The 15,530-nt window shown below is 48.6% G+C and overlaps 1 protein-coding gene across 1 annotated transcript in view; it reads left to right on the forward strand.

Moving 5' to 3' along the window:
- Positions 1 to 1,285: 1,285 nt before the first annotated feature.
- LOC311613120 (uncharacterized protein C1orf21) overlaps positions 1,286 to 15,530 on the forward strand; it is a 166,756-nt gene continuing 152,511 nt past the window's right edge. Inside the window, exon 1 of the mRNA XM_084866611.1 lies at positions 1,286 to 1,538. The gene's annotated coding sequence lies outside the window, so the exon portion shown is untranslated. The remainder of the gene's footprint in view (positions 1,539 to 15,530) is intronic.

A 15,530-nucleotide genomic window follows, 5' to 3' on the forward strand; every position in this document is an offset into this window, starting at 1 on the left:
AAGGGCAACTTCCTAGCCATTATGGGTGGTTATGAACTCCTTTCACTAAACTAAATCATAATTTGCTTTTCAGTTAAGCGTCTCATCATTGTCACAGCTCTGGTGTGTCCCTTTCCACTTTCCAACTTCACTGGGCTGAAAGTGAGAAATGAGTGGTTTGTGTGCAATCCGCAGGACCCAGGAGGCTCTTTTTGACCCTATTGTTTTCTTGGGTGTCCTCACCCTGGAGGCCTGACATTCCTCACGTGTCTGGGGCCAAGCAGGAGCAGCGAAGCGAGGGGAAGCCACACAAAGGCATCCAGCAGCTACCAGCGCTGAAAGATCAATTAAGTGCACACTGGGAACACCCATATGACCGGGGAGAGGGGAAAATACCTTTTCCCAGAGGGTGGGAAATTGACCCCCTGTGTGGATCCACAAAAACGGAACAGATAAAGTGGTGGACAGTGATCTTTCTAGCCTCCACCCATCCCAGACGTGCCCAAGTGGCGCAGCCTCCTCCCATTAGTCCCCAGAGGCCGGGAAGGGCGGGGAGGGGGTGGAGGGCGCCAAATCTCGGACCCAGGATGCGCCCATCACTTTCCCTCCAGAGCCTCTCCTCCCAGTGGCCGGTGCTTCATTCATCTGGCAGGAACCACCGCTCCAGGGCAGGGTGGAGGTGGTGTGGTGGCAGGGCCGGGGCCGCTGGGCTGTCAGGACCCTGAGGATGCCCGGTCTTCCCTCCGTCTTCATCCAGCAGCCACTCCCTCAAGGCTGGGCCCACGGGCTGGCCTGGGTCCCCCCGCAGAGCCGGACCCTCCGGGCCTCCGAGCCGCCCCGCAGCTTCCAGGCCACAGCCCGGGTGGGTGACAGGCCCAGCCTCAGCTTTCGCGCCGCGCGCTCCCCTCCCTCTGGCCCCAGGGCGCGCGCACACAGACCGCAAACACAGACACACACACACAAACACACAGACACACACACACGTTCCTCCTCGCCCTCCTTCCCTCCCCGCAGCCCATTCGCACCCCCGATCGTCCCTCCCGCCGGCTCCCTCTCTCCGGAGCGCGGCGCCCCGGCGGCCTCCGCAGGCCCCTCCCCGGGGGAGGAGAGGGGAGCGGGCGCGGGGAGGGCCGGGCGCTGGGGAGTGTCTGCTGCTCCCGCCCCTCGAGCGAGCGACTGGGCGAGGAGGTCCCCTCCCTCCCTCCTCCCTCCTCCCTCCCGCCCGGTCCCCTCCCTCGCGCGCTCCCTGCCCACCCCGGGGACCGCTCCCGCCGCGGCCGCCGCTCCTTTCACACTTTCCCCGGGAGCCGCGCGCCGCGCTCAGCGCCTGGCGAGCTGGCCGCGCGCCGCCGCCTCCCGCCCGCACGCACGCGGGCCCGGCTCCGGGGCTTTGGGCCGCTCCTGCCCGCGGCCGCGGGGCGCAGGGGGAGCCCGGGACACTCGGCGGGGAGGAGGAGGAGGAAGAGGAGGAGGAGGGAGGAAGAGCCCGGCGCGGAGGCGAGGGGCGGGGGGCGGCGGGAGGCTTGCCACCTTCAGCCCGCCCCCCGCGGGCGCCCAAGGTAAGCGGGAGCCGCCGCCGCCGGCCCCGGGGGTGGGGCGGGGGGAGCGGGCGGCGGGCGCGCCCGGGTGGGCAGGCGGGAGGCCTGCGGGGTGGGTGTCTGCGGCGGGAGGGAGGGAGGGATGGGAGCCGCGGACGGGGCTGGAGGGGCTGCCGGGGCGGAAGCTGGGGCGCAGGGTGCCGCGGGGGGCGCCTGCTGGCGGAGGTGGGTGGGTGGGGGGGATGCGGTCGGGGCTGCTGATGGCTTTCGTCACCTCGAGGCCTGGGTGGCTGGGGTGAGACACCCCTCCCTCCCTTCCTACTCGCACCCCCGCCGCCGCCGCCGCCAGCCTCCCTGCACCTCTCTGGCTTTGCATGCAGCCTCCGTACTTTGCCAGCCGGAGCCCGACCGAAAAAAATAAAAATCCAAATCCTTTGCCTGGTCTCCAAGCTCCTTCTCCCGCTGCGACTGATGGATGTGTTGGAGGGAGCTGGGATGCCCGGCGGCGGCTCTGAAGTTTTGACCTTTGGCGGGGTGGCTGGTCTCACGCGGTGCCCCTGTTTGCCCACCTCCGTGTGTTTATTATTCGTGCCCCTGCGAGGCTGGCAGGGAGCGCTGGCCCATGGAACCAGGAGAAGATCTCCCCGCGCTCTGCAGGCAGCCGGAGAAGCGCGCTGCTCCCTGGCCTCTGGTCGGCGGCTTAATGCCCTTCCTCTACCAGCCACCAGCCACCTCCCTCTACCGAGGGTTTTTATTATTTTCTTTCCACTTACTGTTTGTGTGTGAGAAGTCCCTGGGCTTCAGGGCTCTCAGGCTCTGTCTCCTAGTCCATCCTTTCCCCAAGCTCGTCGTCATTGGCTCAGGCAGGACGGTGGTAACATTTGGGGGTGGCTCTCTTTGCTCCAAGAATTGCAGGGCCAGGGATACACACACACACACACACACACACACACACACACACACGCATGCATTAGTTCTGGCAGATGACAAGCGAAGTGCGAGACAGAAATGTTTTGTTTCCAGTAGGAAGTTGAAGACCCGTGTAGGAGGCATCTTCCAGGGCATGCGGGCTAGGAAAAGTGTTTTAAAATAGACAGCGATGATGATGTGTGCGGTTGGAAGACAGCCACGAGTTCAGCTCCCAGAGAACTCTGAAAGTGATCAACCCTGGCCACCTAGAACCTCAGCAAAGGCAGGCGGCTCTGACTCAGACCTGGGGAAGGGGGCTGACACACCCCAGACTTCATGTAGTATTTTTATTTTTATTTTTTATTTTTCTTAAGGAAACAGTATGGACCGTTTGGGGAAGTGGCACCTTGGTGACACAGACTGATGTTACCAACACTTCCCTGCTCCTGGGAGCGGGGCTCACCCTCTGCCAATGAGAACAACCTTTCCGTGAGGGGGAGTCGGGGTGTACCCGGGTGGAAAACAAATCGTGGGTAACGTGGGCCTCTGAGGGGAGAAGATGATGCTTTTGAAGGGTCTTTAAGCCCAAGATGCTCGATTTTCCGTTCTCTCCCCCCTCTTTCATACTTCCAGAGCTGGATGGTAGGATCCATAGCTCATGTCTGTCCTGTGTTGCCCTTTTGGAAATGCAACTGATCAGACACGGAAATTAGTTTAGGCTGGATCACCTGGCTTTGTTGTGCCACAGCTGAGCGTACTTATCTGCCTTCGACCAGTGCTGGGGCCAGCCCTTCACCAATCGCAAGAGCCACGTTGAAATGAACCTACCCTGGCGGTGCCTGCTGTGCACGCCAGAGTCAGAGCAGAGCTGGGGAAGGCTAGGCGACTAGGAAAAGCAGCAGAGACAGCGGACAGCACTTGGCTGAGTGGATGCTGGGGGCGCTGGGGGGGGCGCGGAAGGGGGGGGGGTAGAGAAGGATGCACCACTTGTCAAGCTTATCTCCATTCAAGCAGATTTCCAAGAAAACTCAGATTTCCAAGAAAACTGGCTTTGGTCGGCAGGGAGGTCTTAGGGCCATTGCTAAAAGTTTCCCCTGCAAGGACCCTGAGGTTCTAGCTTTCTACCTCAATACCCACTCAGTTTCACGGGGTGAGAGAACGGACCGTTTTTGTTTTCTTGGCCCGTAATTTATCCTTCAACCCCTTGCTGGCTGTCTCCCCACCCCATCTTACTTTATTGGGACGCATGGGTTTGGGGGAGTGACCAGGCCACCCCCTCCAGTAGTTTGAGCTTCTTGAAGAATCCCGGGGCAGAAATAAAGAGCTTGTTTATTCACTGGAACTACTTTCTCCGACTGATTCAAATAAACCTAAGCGGCAGAAAGTGGCTTACCCCACGTAGGGTACCATTTCCGCGCTGATTGATGGCGCCTCCATGCTGTGCTGGGCTTTGGACCAGTCAGGCCTGGGGTATTGCATCCTGAACGGCTTTGCTCCAGGCTCGGAGTGGCCCCTTCCACTGGGACACCCCGGGCTGGGACAGGGGGGTCTGGTACCTCCCATGAGGGGCAGGAGAGGGCAGGTGACTCATTCCCAGAGGGTCCTGAGCGGGTCAGTAGCTCCAGCTTCACTTGAACTTACCAGTACCCCTTAGAGCACATGTGTCAAACACGAGGCCCGCGGGCCAAATCCAGCCCGCCAGGCCTTGCAATGTGGCCCGCACCGCGCTGTCATCACTGCACTCCGCTGTCAGTTTATGACATTGTCAGTTTATGACTGTTCAGTAAACCATTCGGCCCGCGATTTAGGCTGGATTTTAGATTTTAGCCCCTTCTCTGATTGAGTTCGACACCCCTACCTTAGAGCCACAGGAAGCACAGACAAGGGCCTTTGGGGCCATTTTATGGCCCTTCTTTGGAATTTCAGAAGTCCCACCGCATGGGGAAAGTAAATGTTGTGATTGATCCGGTTCGCGTTAAAACACGGCAAGCGGAGCGCAGCGGATCCGTGTGAAACTCTGCTCAGAACACCGAGAAGACAGGCCGGGCCTGCGTGCAGGCAAGCTTGCAACACGGAAACGGCCCTTGCACACGGGTGACAGTGGTGACGCTCAGAGATCATCACTCAAGAGCTTATCTGAAGTGGCATGTAAATTACAGAGACACGTCTTCTTAAAGTAGGCAGTTATTTAGCTCGCCGATCTCGGTTCTGAAGTTTAATTTTACAAGTTACAGTTGCAACAAGAAACAACTTGACACGCCGTGGTTATGCAATTATGACAGGAGTGATGGGGCGGAAACTTGGCGAGGATGCAGGTAGAAGGGAGCGTAGCAGGCACCAGGTATTAAGACGTTCCCTGGCTTCTTAAAATTAAACATGTTCTTCCCAGGTAGTGCAGTTCCAGAGGAGATAGCTTTCCCAGGCTGAAGGGGGCACTGAGAAGACCCGTGTGGGGGGGGGGGGGGAAGAGGGGGAAGAGGATGGGGAGCCAGCAGCCAGCACTCTGCCTGGTCCTTGGAAGTCACTCATTGAGTGATTGAATGGAATGGAATTAACCTAATTCTTTAAAATCTAGACGGTATTAAAAAGACTCCTTGGAAATGCATTAAATGCGAGCTTCTATTTTAATAAAGCCAGTAAGATGGTTTATTAAGAGCTCCATGGCATATGCCTCAGGTAGGGCTTTTGAGTGCTGAAAACTACGTGACAGGAAAGTAAACATACCAAGGGTAAGGTCCTCTCCAATTACTGGAATTTCTGGTTAGGGCATCTTGATTTGGAAGAGGTACAATGGCCATGTTTGACGAATGCTTCTTCACTCACGAATGTCACTCTGGTCTTCATCTTTTGTGTCCGAGGGACTCGGGGAATGACAGCCAGCGCCTCGTGTTTGCATTGTGTTTATGGCTTTCAGAACCCCTCCTGTAGCCCGTCTTGTGTGCTGCGGCCTCCGCACTCCGGGTCTCCCATGCGGGGGTCTGTCCAGGCAGGTGCCTAGATCAGGGAGTGGAGGAGGGTCCTGGGACAGCTCAGGTAGCCACACCTCTTGGGTTGTTCGATTTTCCCAGGAGAGGAGAGGCTGTACTCAGCAGTCCCAGCTGTTCCCTGTAACATAACTTAAAACAAGGAAAGTGGAGATCTGTCTCAGGCAGTGAGCGCCCCTAGGCTGCCCCGCATCCTTGGCTATGCCTCTCCCTCTCTTCTCTTTTCAGCTGCTTTTACCTCCTGCTGCCTGAAGACGAATATCCCCCCACCTTCCTATCCTTTCTGAAGGTTTCTCGTAGTTTTTTGTCTCGCAGATTTTCGTCCATAGACCCTCCTGCTTCTTAGTCCCACTGCCTAACTTTTGCCTGCAAGGCGTGGGTTGTCTGTGTCTGAATGATCTCCAGTTCTCTAACCACTGTTCTGTCTCCAGCCCCATGTTCTCCCGACTCCTCCCACCTCCCTGTCAAGTGTAGACTCCTGCCCTCAGGGCCCTCTCCCCTGCCCTACTTTGCCCCACACCCCCTATTACTCCCACCCACTTCTGCCCATCAAGCCTTTAGATCTCCCAGGTACCTGCCTCTGCCTGTTTCACAGGCTCACGCCATCTCGGCAGGTGTGTTTGGAGTATTCATGACTCCAAGTCCACGTGCTTTGTACCTTGCAGAAAAAAATGGAATTAGAGCACCCCCAAGTTCAGGGATCTTTCTGCCTCCTTTCTCCCCCACTTTTGGTTCTACTGTATTTTTGGACTTTGGAAGGCTCTTAAGCCACTTAATGATAGCTGAAGTACATTGCTTGTTCACGTCCCTTAGCTATTACATCCTATGTTGGGTTATAGATAAAGGACCAGCCCAAGGATGATTGTTATTTTGAAAGATTTGGACAACAAGTCTTGAAAAGCGTTTTATAGATTTTCATAATAGCACCATTTGAAAGGCTTTATTGCCCACCAAAACCTACTTACTACACACAGGAGGGGAATGGTTTATTTAATTTCATCCTCATTACCTTGATTTTTTCCCCTCCTTTGGTTAAATAAATGCCGGTTAAGTAAATATGACTGTAAGTTGAACCACGTTTTTTTCTCATTTGTTGTGGTTTTTACTGCACCCCATGAAAATTTTATACGCTCAGGGGACACGTTTATGCCAAACAGTGTTATGCCTGACATTGTTGGTTTTCCCTGTGAATTTGTGGTCTGTATGGGCCCCTTCGGCAGGGTCAGTGGGAGAAAAAATACTAAGCTGAGCGCTACAACTGGCAAAACACACCCTGTTGACTCATTGCATAGGAGGTTGAACGGGTCTTTTTACACAACTGTCCTTCAGTAGACCCACGTTGGTGGTGTGATGTCCTGAGCGCTCTTGGCTTTGGGAAGAAGGAGCTTCAGAGCAGGAAGAATGGTTTTTTACGAAGAATTCCCTTTCTTTGATGGGCCTATTTTTATTTGAACGCCGTGGATCTCAGATAACTTATTAAACAAACATCTGCTTTCATTGGTGACACTTGGTGTCATCCCTGTGCCTAGCCCTGGGGAGACGCTGGTGATGCAGGTCGAAAAGGCCTGGCCTGGTCTTTGTGGGATTCTCAGTAAGTGCGGGAATCGACCAGCAAACACACGGTAGGTAGTGAACAGACAGGTGGTTTGGGAGTTGAGAGAAGAAAGCAGCCAACTCTGTCTAGAGGTGGGCTGACCACACATGGGTTTCCCTGGGACAGTTCTGCTCTGTGCCATTGCTCAACATTGTCATTAATGGCACTTCCTTTGTCCTCAAAAGCCTCCCAGTTTGGACAATAAACAATAAACTATATGATTCCCCAACATTGAGAAGTCATGGGCAGTTTCTTAGAGGGGGTATTAGGATGGTACTCAAAAGCTACACAAGAGTCCTTAGGCCGGCATTGGTCGGCAAACTCATTAGTCAAATATCAACAGTACAAACTCAGAGCCAAATATCAACAGTACAACGATTGACATTTCTTTTGAGAGCCAAAATTTTTAAACTTAAACTTCTTTCTAATGCCACTTCTTCAAAATAGACTCGCCCAGGCCGTGGTATTTTATGGAAGAGCCACAGTCAAGAGGCCAAAGAGACACATGTGGTTCGCGAGCCTCAACTTGCTGACCAAGGACTTAGAGTATAATTTACATTTCCCAAAATACTGGGGGACCTCCATTGGTTTGCTAACTTTATTTTTCTCACTTCACTATGGATTCATAGACTGTTCAAAGACTGGCATAGAGGGAAAGAAGGATTCGGGGGCAGGTGGAAGATGAAATAGGGCATTTCGGGCAGAAGACACGGTATGGTGTGGAGATGGCTGGAAATGGGTCACCGTGCCTGGAATTTCCACCTGCACTAGAGCATGATGGGACAGGGGTCTGATGAAATATGCACAGCCTCCTAGTACAGTTTGGACTTACTGCCCAGAACAGAAGCAGTGAGAGACCCTGAAAGAGGGAGAGGCATACGTTGCATGGTAGATGGTTCCTTCTGAGTGTGTGCAAGACTGGAGGGGGACAGACACTGGAGTCCAAGCAAGTGAGCTCTGGTACTAACTTGGTAAGACATGGTGGGATTGATGCCTGGGATAGAGAGAAGGGCCAGACAGGAAGCAAAATTGATAGGACTTGGTGACAGATTGGGAATGGAGGGTGATGAAGGGGACAGAGTGAAAGATCATTGCAACATTTCTGGATGGATCACGCTGTCTTTCACTGAGATGGGGAATTCAGCCCTTGGGAGGAAAGATGATTAATGCAGTTTGGAATACGTTGAATTTTAGGTACTTACATTCTTTGAGATGGAGATCTACTAAAATTCTGGTCTGGGATTCAGACGAGCGGTTTGGGATGGAAGGGTTTGATGTCAGTTTAGTCACCGCTTTCGTAGGGAATCATCCCCTCATCTCCATGATGAAGTCAGACCCCTCTGTCTCTTACTGCACCATGCTTGTACGCACTGACCACTTCTGTTATTGCACACTTACCTTGTGAATCTTTAGCTATGAGCCTCTATTGTCTCACAGACACTCCTGGACTTAGGATGGCTTACATCCTGATAAACCCATCGTAAGCTGAAAATCTCATAAATAAAAAACGTGTATAATTCATCTACCTTATTAAACATCATCACTTAGCCTAGCCTACCTTCACATGCTCAGAACACTTCCATTCTCAGCATATAAGCTCATCCTAATTTGGGACCATTTGTGATTGCCTTCCTCTTACTCTTCTCATCAGAAGCAGGTGACATAGATGGGACTCTCATAGACTCGATGGGATGTGAAAACACAAAACACAATATTCAAAAAGCACTGGCAATACAGGGCACTAGAGTCTCTGCGATCCTGCAGATGACTGACCTGTGCTTGCTGCCGCTGTCCGGCATCACGACAGAGTACCTTCCTGCATTGCGCTAGCCCCAGAGAAAATAAAAACTGATCAATCAAAGTATGGTTTTCACTAAATGATTATTACTTCTGCAGCATCATAAACTCGAAAGATTGTAAGTTGAGGGGCCATCTACATATCTGCTTTGATCCTCTTGAATCCCCAGGACAAGATGCCAGCACATGCTTGTTGAATGAATGCACAAAGAATGAAAGAGAGTTTTTGTAAACATGATGGTTGAAGCTACCTGGTTTGGCCTGAGATTGCCTGTGGCAGGTACATAGAAGAAGTAAATGGAACAGTGGGTTCCAGGGAGCACCAAACTCTAAGGGCTGTGGTGGGAAAGGACAGTGAAGGAGACAGAGAGCAGGCTCTTGTAGAGGCAGGAGAGCCAGGCAGGCCTGGTGTTGGGAGGAAAGAGGGCGGATCAAGAATCCGCATGTGGTCAGCACTGGCCCACAAAGAAGTAAAATAGCATTGGAGAGGTTTTCTCAGAATCTGTAATCCGGTTGTTAAGTATAACTGGAAATGTTTATCTTATAGGAGATATCAAGATCTCTTCTGGGTCCTTAGCATTATCATATTATGTTAGCTTGTGCCTAACATAATATGACAATGGGTCCTTAGCATTGTCATATTATGTTGCGGAGCTTGATGCTTTATCACTTGGTTAGTTTTCTGTGTTGAGATGCTGAGATTTGCCTAACATCATTTATGCCAGCACCCAGCATGGTACAGATCTGAGGCCTTGTTTTGCGAGAATGATGCAATAGCTCAGAGTTTCATCATCGTGAATTTAAGCACGTGCGTGTTGATTTATAAGGGGGTTACAGTACTTGCGTGTTTACATTCCACCAGAGGAGAGCTATCCACAGTAAGGACTCATTAAGTTACAACATTACAACAAAGGATGGCAAATTGTGTGATTCCAGAATCCAGGCTGCGTAGCAGTGCCATTGAGAGTTTTAGTCCAGCATCTCTTACTGCAGAAGGTGACTGACTCGGGGCGGAGGTGGGGTCACCATCAGAATGTGTTGGAAAGAACATTGGTTTGGATTTAGCAGATTCCCAACTTCGTAACAATGGTAATAACTGACAATAGTAAAAATAAAAGCTAACATGCATTGAGTGCTCAGTCTGTGCTTGGGTACTGTGCAAAGTACATTACATGCATTTTCTATAATGTTCACAAAAATCCTATGGAGAACCTACAACTGTTACCTCTACTTTATAGGTTAGGAAGAACTGAGGCTTAGGGCCTTGACCAAGATCTTGTGGCCAATAAATGGTGGTGCTGAGATTGGAATCCACGCTCTGGAACTCTTTAAGTTGGGCTTTGAATTATCAACTTCTGGCCAGTTATGTTTTCTCCATATGCCTCTTCCCTTCTCTTTCTTTTCTCTGTCTCTCTGTGTCTCTGTCTCTCTCTCTCTCTCTGTCTCTCTCTCTCTCTCTCTCTCTCTCTCTCTCTCTCTCTCTCTCTCTCTCTCACACACACACACACACACACACACTCCCTTCCCCTCACTTATAGGTCCTTTTTGAAACAAATTATATCATCTTGTCTGTACAAAGTAGATTAGATTTATAAATGACTAGTGGCCCGATGCACGAAATTCATACAAGAGTAGGCCTTTCTTCTCCTGGCTGTCGCCACCAGCTTTCCTCTGACACCCGGGACCCGGGCTTTCCTTGCAGCTCTGGCTTCATCTGGAAGGATGGAAGGATGACCAGAAGGATGTGTGGTCTACTTAGCATATTACACTTTTATTGTTATAGATAAGGACTTTTTTCTTTTAAGGACCGCAATATCATTGTCATGCATAAAAATTTTAATAATTCCTTAACATCAAATATCCTGTCATAAAGCAAATTTCCCTCATTGGCCCGTATTTTTAAAAAATGATTGATTTGTTACCTTCAGAATTCAAACAGTTTTCACACCTGAGAGACGCATCTGTCTTTAGTTGTAGGCTTCCTTCCTCTATTTTTCCTTTTTCTCTCCCCCACCCCTTGTAGTTTGTTGAGATTCCCTCCATTTGCATTCTGTTGTTTGCTGATTGATGTTTTTTCTTGGTGTTCATCACTGTATTCTTCACCTATATTTCTTGTAGTTAGATTGGAAGCTTGATCAGATAGTTTGGCAAGAATACATTGTGGACAGCGTCATGCCTTCTTGTTTCTTCTTTTGTAAGATGATGATTGATCAGTGGATTTAGGTGTTGTCGGCCAGATCTTCCCATTATAAAGTTTCCCAGGGCCCTTCAGAAACCACTGATTGTCATTGGTTAGCTATATTGTTTCCACAAGGGTTGTAAAGTGATATTCTCTCATATCTTCTACATTAGCTGGAATTTCTCTATCAAGAAGAATCAACTACATCAATTACTTGGTTACCTCAGGGTATAGTTTATATAGGAATAATAATGCTCAGTGTTATTCCTTTTATATTAAATAGTGCTCAGAACAATGAGTTGATTTTCTACAAACTTCCAAAGGAGATCATTGAGGGTATGGTTTGTTTGTTTTGTTTTAAGTATCATTTTGGACTCATGGGTTTTAACACAATTTATGTGTTTCCATCCTTTGCAGTTATTCCTTTTGAAGCTCTAAATTTCTTTGGCTTATAGGAGACTCTCTTTTAAATTGGCTTCTGAATTCTTTTGACATGACTGTAGTTGTCTTGAATGGCATCTTTACTTTCTGGCATAAAAAGATATTTCAGACTTACCTAGAGCTTTTCCTGCCCCAGATCTCTTTAGTGGCAAATGGTATTTAGAGACCATAGTCTGGGTGCTAGGGGTTCTCATTGCCTATAGGCTTGCCATTATTTCTAGGTCTGTTCAAGTGGACAAAGTTAGGAAATATATATGTATTCATATCTAGCTATTGAGGAACGTCTATGTATGTGTGTATATATATATATATATATATATGTGTGTGTGTGTGTTTATAGGTATGTGTTATGTATACATATGCATGTGTGACATGTGTATATATACACATATGCATATTGTTTCTATCTAATGTAAGCAAATATACCTATCTTTCTTCCCTCTGAGGAAAAAAATGTAGCATACTACAGTTCTGTATCTTGCTTTTTACACTTAGTATATTTCAGAGATCACGCTGGAGCCATTTTTAAAAGACTTTTCATTGTGTTTTACTACTGCAGACACTCTATTGTAGTCAGTTGGCTATGTGGTTGTTTCCAGTCTTGCTCTTATACTGTAGTAGAATGATTTGTTTTTGTTTATGGGTTGTTTTTTTTTTTCAAATCAAAAATAAAGCCAGAACTAAAACATTCTTTTTCCTGAACTAAATGGACAGCGGAGCGAACTGTGCTGCAGTGGGCAGCTGTGTGGATATTTACGTCTGTATTCTCGCACAGCTCAATTTGGTCACTAAATGTTCTGTATTGAAATTCCATCCAATTTATTTCAATCAGTAAAGCATCTGAAAATACTTGATCTATATTTTAAAACTTCAAATTTCGTTCCTCAGTTATCATTCACATTTAAATCTGTGACCCATTTGAAATTTACTCCCCTGTGTGGCATGGGGAGTGGATCCAGTTTCCTCTTTTTTCTACATGGTTTTCACAAGCCGTTTATTGGAAAGTCCATCTATTTTCCACTGGTAAGTGATATGCTTCTCTCCTATCCTAATTTCATGTTCCAGAACCCTACTGTTGTACTCATAGAAGCAGTATAATATACAACATTAAGGCCACATGAGATACCATTTATTAGCTACCAGATTGGTAATGTCTATCAACATCAAGGTTTGGGGAAGGGATGAACAGATTCTGCACATGTCATTTGAGGTAAGGGTATAATCTTTTATAATCAAATTTGCGTGTATGCGGCAAACATTTTTTCCAATCAAAATGCGAAGGTCTGTGTAAAGGTGATAATCCCCATCTGACCTTGTGATCTGTGGATGGAGGGGCATCTTTCCAAGCCCTGAAGGGTAGTTTTTATAGCGACACTGACGCCATCTTTATACCTTCCACTTTCATCATATTTAGTCTCTACCAAGTGCACGTTAGGTTCTACAGTCAAGAAAAATACTTTCCCTTTGTATATTCTCAAAAGAGATTTTCACGATGTTTGGTGTGATGATAAAATACTTTCCCTTCGTATATTCTCAAAAGAGATTTTCACGATGTTTGTGTGAGGATAAAATTCCTTGCAAGTGTTCTGATTTTTCACTTAAAAAAAAAAAATCATGATGGCTAAGACTAACCAAGGTAAAAAGGAACCAATTAGAATGAAAACCCTGTGATTAGCAAGGAGCACAATGAGTGAATCCAGAAATGAATGCACGTGAGATTCATGTTGGTTTGGTATTGCTTGGTTAGATCCTGTAATAATGATTTTTTCTCTTCTTGGGATCTTAGGTGTTGTCAGTTACAAAAGTGAGATTAGAGTGAGGGTGGGGGAATAATGACATTCATTGGAAGAGAAGAAAAAAGAAACACTCATTTATGATCAAGAGTTGCTCTTTGGGAAATTTGTATTAGAACTTGGGGCCACTTAGTGAAATGGCCTAGAAGGTCGGAAGTATGGAGACATTCAGCTCCAGTGAGCCTGGCTTGTCTTCTCCACACAGCCAGAAGGTAAAGCTTGCCGTTTACAGGAACACACTCAGGCTGTGTTTTCCTGGTTGCCCCTGTAGAGGCCTGTTCAGGAAGGACTTGAGTCTCACCCTGCCTGTTCCATTGGGCTTCAATGGCAGGCTGCATGTGTGTGAAAAGTTAAGGGAAACGTGAAGAAACCAGGCCTACGTTTGGATGCGTTCATGAGACTTAAGTGGGTTTTGTCCCAGACCCTATTTCTCTACAGAACTGATTCTTTGATGTGAAAGTCGCTGCTTATCATATTTTACACATCTAAGATGAGTGGGTGAAAATTCATTAGGTAGCTAACTGGCATTTTCCATAACTCAATGAATATGCACCTACATGTGGTGCATTGAGTATAATAAACTCAGAGACTCTCTCGGCTAAGATTGGCTTTCTCTGCTAAATAAAACTTTCCCCATGAGTCACATCCACTTAGTGCCGTGTGTGCATCTGGTAAACCAATGCTTGCACGATAGATCAGAAACACACAAACACCATTTTTCCTCCGAAGTAAGTGAAATACATTGTCCTCCAATTAATCTCTCACCTGCTCACCTTTGAAGCATCCTGCCTTTTTGGCGTGGGGGGCCTAGGGGAAGGAAGGACTGGGGCGTGTGAGGAAACATACCCTGCTTTCCCACCAACTACTCATGATTGTCAAAATGCCAAACGAGCATTATATTTGACCTGACTGCCCGTGTTTTTCATCAAGTGTAAAGAAGCCCAAGATAGAAAGTAATGTATCTGCTGCCTTGAAGGTCAGGATAAGGTCACGATGATGTTAGGACAGGACCCAGGGGTGGATCTCACCTCAGCTGTGCTAATGGGTGAGGAAGAATCCAGAACTTTCCGCTCCCAGGCCTTGTAGACCATGAGGTGGGCCCCTGGGTCTGGGCTCCCACTTTCACGTTTTTACTAACCTGACTCCATTTGGAGTCAGAGATTGTGTTGATTCCCTGAGAACAAGCAACACAAGAAAGAGCAGTTGGGGAATTAATAACACGACGACAGTAACAATGAGATTGGGCCGATAAGAATGAGAAGAGTGTCCTAAATAAAAAAAAAAAAAAACACGCAGCAATTCGGTATTTCCTTGCTGAGGAGGTGCATGACTCAGTGCACTGAGTAAGACATTTAAATCGCTCTATTGAAGCGGGGAGCGGCGTGTTAATATTGTGACATCGCGGAGGAGGAGGGTTTAGTTTTGTTGTTGGTGGTGATGTACTTGCAGGTCAAACATAAAGCCTGAACTGAAACATCGCTTTTCATGGGTCCGAGGGACAGGGAATGAGCAGAGGAGGTGAGGGGATTTATTCGGGAGCAGCAGCCCTGGGTATGGGGGGTCTGTGCTTGTTGGCAGACCCTGTCCCCAAAGAGACTTCAGTGTCTCCACAGCGGGACCCATTCTGTCCGAGACCGAGAGAAAAACCCTGCTCTGCTGGGTTCATTGCCTTGATTTTATTTTATTTTTTCATTTATCACATTATTTTGAACCCAAACCCACAGAGGCTTATAATTGAGGTCATTTGCCAGGGGTTGGCGCTTCCCTGAATTGAGTTGTAAGTTGCAGTGTTTGTCACCTGGGAGGAATTTTTTTTATCTGCTTTAGATGTTTGTGAGGAACGAGGAATCCCTGATAAGCATTTCAGAGCGGGCACAGTCAATGAGCCGCTCAGCAGATAGAACGTGAGGGCACGTCCCCCCGAAAGCTTTCCCCTCCTATGGGGACAGTCTGACCTTTGAAAACGCGTGGTCGGGTTTCACTACCTTTTCTCTGGCGTCCCAATCTGATGAAGCCTCCTGCATACTCCAAATGGCCCATTCCGGGCCCTTTGACGGAGTCCTGACAATGTTCCACCAGAACATTTCAGAGCAGAGTCTGTGCCTCGCACACCTGGCTGTTCTCACAGGGGCCCAGGGGCCTCAGATGTCGGCAGTGTTTTCTCCATGACACGACCCAAGCGGTATTTCAGCCGCGAAAGTGAGCGATGGGTCGTTTCCAGCATTTCCATCTCCTCGTCAGCACTTGTTGGTTTTCTCTCTCACTCCTTTCTCAAAGAACGCTTCCTCCGGCCTGGTTTGCGTTGTTGGGATGATG

The sequence above is a fragment of the Pipistrellus hanaki genome (assembly GCF_964339955.1).
Source record: "Pipistrellus hanaki genome assembly, chromosome: 18".
Taxonomy (NCBI): Eukaryota; Metazoa; Chordata; class Mammalia; order Chiroptera; family Vespertilionidae; genus Pipistrellus; species Pipistrellus hanaki.